The sequence below is a fragment of the Apodemus sylvaticus genome, chromosome 11 (genome assembly GCF_947179515.1).
Source record: "Apodemus sylvaticus chromosome 11, mApoSyl1.1, whole genome shotgun sequence".
NCBI lineage: Eukaryota > Metazoa > Chordata > Mammalia > Rodentia > Muridae > Apodemus > Apodemus sylvaticus.
This window is the reverse complement of record NC_067482.1, coordinates 68,173,795-68,176,607: the sequence shown is the minus strand read 5'-3', so window position 1 is coordinate 68,176,607 and position 2,813 is coordinate 68,173,795. Positions and strand designations below refer to the sequence as shown.

The following is a 2,813-nucleotide window of genomic DNA, read 5'->3' as shown; positions in this document are numbered from 1 at the left end:
TCTATTTCATTAATGAACATGTCTATTTTTTATGACTGTACTATGTTGTTTTTATTTCAATAGATCTATAATGGAACTTGGAGTCTCACATGGTGGTTACTTCCTTTAATCCTTTCATTAACCATCAGCATTAGAGCTATCTTGGTTTATTTGAGTCTGTTTAAAACTTGAGTAAGTTTAAGACTGTTTTTAAATTTTTGTGAAGAATTGTGTGGGGAATTTTAAATACAAATGGCAGAGTAACACTTAAAGTGCTTTATTTCATTAGCAAATTTGAAAATGAAGATAAAAAGTACTTAGAGATGTCATCTTACACCATTCAGAATAGTCAAGATTAATAAAACAGATGGCAGTACATGGTAAGATGCTAAGGTGGATGTGGAAAATGGGGAGCACTTACTGCTGGTAGAAGTGCAAACAGGCACAGCCATCATGGTAATCAGTTTAGACTATAAAAGGCATTAAAAAACATATCTACTGCAAGATTCAGATAGCCCACTTTTGAGCATATTATACCCAAAGGACTCTGTATCTTAGTGTATATATGCCTGCTCATCATTCATTATGGCTAGAATCTGGAAGCAGCATCAGTATCTACCAATTAATGAATAATGAAAATGTACATTTACACAATGGAATATTAATCAGCTGTTAAAATAAAATTTCCAGCTAAATGGATGGATCTAGAAACATTTATTTCAAATAAGATAAGTCAATATAATTTTAAAATGTGGCATGTTTTCTATATATGTATTTGTTAGATTTTAAGTTTTAGACATATGTGGTTCACTTAGAATATCTACAGAGATTAGGTAGCTAGTAAGGGAAGATGAAGAAGGAGAAGTCTTCTAAGGAAGGGAAACTAGAATGTAGTGTTAAAACAAAATAAAGGAAAAATTATAGTAGGACATTAAATGGGAAGAGATAGAATGGTAAGGTAAAAAAGAAGACTATAAGAGGGACAACTAACACTAATGGCCATTTGAAAAGATGTAGAGAAACCTACTATAGTAGAAGCTTTCTAAAATATGTACATATATAAAAGGGTTGTACATGAATTCATAAAATAATAGGGAGGAGAATACCCCAACTTGAAATCATATGCTAACAAATGAAAATCCCAATACCAGAAATGCATTACATCTTTCTGATTCATTAATCAAAGTGGTCTCATAGAATTCTTCAAACAATCCAGGAAATGTGCAATGCTATTGGTTACTTCCAACAACCTGTTGGTAATGTACTGTTGCTGAAGACACCACATACTTATGCCATTAAATATGAAGAAATAGAGCTGATGTTAATGTTGAAGCTTCACCTCTACTGACTAGCATCCATAATGATCTGGTACCATACAAGATACCAGAAGAAAAAAGCAATTGTCATTTTTATCTATCATTATAACCTGTGAGTTACAATAGCAATCTGTCTATAAGATAACACTTTAGCTCAATAGTGGCACAAAGGTTATGGATGTAGGCAACCATCTTTTGATTATATTTACCGTCTTTTCCATGAGATGGAAGCCATATTTGACTCTCTTAATAAGAACAAGAACATAAAAACAGTGCAGTTGCACATAGATGACTGTTTAGTCAGTGGAATTATCAGTGCTCTATGCAGTGGATTGGAGGAAACCAAGTGTTCTGTGTAGAGAGAAGACTTGGTTAGAACAACCCATTATGTGGGCAGCAGTGAACTTCAACAAACTTTTTTCATTATTCCTCTACATTGTAATTTGAACATCATAAATACTGATGTGTACATGTCTACATGTACACTTTTATAAAGAAAACATGTTTACTACAATGATACAGCTCCATTTCCAAAGTCTTTTTGTTTTATTTCATTTCCCCTATTTCTTGCCAATGTCACTTCAGCAGAAACAATCATTGATTGGAAGGAAATCAGTGGGTCAGTAGATACAGTGCTTGGATTGTAAATGTGAGGACTTGAGCTAGATCCTCAGAATTCATGTAAATACAGTTAGGCATGCTGGTATACATTTTTTTGTTTTGTTTTTCTTTAAAGTTTACTCAATACAAAATAATCTCCAACTTCACTGAAGTGGCTGACCCAGCCCAAGACCAAAGCCACCTCTAAACTGGAATTCAGTTGTTGAGCCAGCCCCAGCCTCAGCTTTCTTGTCAGCTCCAGGGCCACAGGACTCCTTCTGCCTGTCTCCTTCTGTCTCTGTCTGCCTCCCCTCTTGTGAATATAGCAGTCTGCTCACCCTCCGGACCTTTGGGCTGAGGCCCGCCAGTCTCAGGATGGCTGTGGCGCAGGATGGTGTGCACCATCTCCGGAGGTAGGTGCAGGTAATTCCAGAGATACTGGATGCCCTCATTCATAAGGTACTGGTAGAGATATCTCCAAGCAAACTGCTCCTTCAAGTAGCCTCGAGACTTGAGAAACTGCATGGCCTTCATTACATGAAGGCGGGGCATGTCCTGGTCTGCCAGCTCGGGGTGTTTGGGCATGTGGACATCTTTTTTGGCAACCATCACGCCTTCCTTAAAGAGGAATTCATAGATGGCAATCCGATTCTTCTTAGGCATCAACATCGTGGCGGCTGCGGGTCCGAGGTGGAGGCTGGAAAGGAAGGAGCATGCGCGACGCAGCGTCTCTTCGGTGGTATACATTTTTAAAATCAGAGCTGGGAAAGCAGAGGCATGATGATCCCTATAACTCACTGACTAACCATTCTAGGCTAATCATCAAGCTCCAGGCCAGAAAGAATCAGAAAGCTTTGTCTTAAAAATCAAAGGGGATGGTGTATGAGGAATGAAATCTAAGTTTGAAATCTAGGTTCC

General features: G+C 37.6%; 1 pseudogene; it reads right to left on the bottom strand.

Annotated features, from left to right (window-relative positions):
* Nucleotides 1-2,059: 2,059 nt before the first annotated feature.
* Nucleotides 2,060-2,564, bottom strand: LOC127696613 (40S ribosomal protein S10-like; annotated as a pseudogene).
* Between the last annotated feature and the right edge of the window lie 249 nt (nt 2,565-2,813).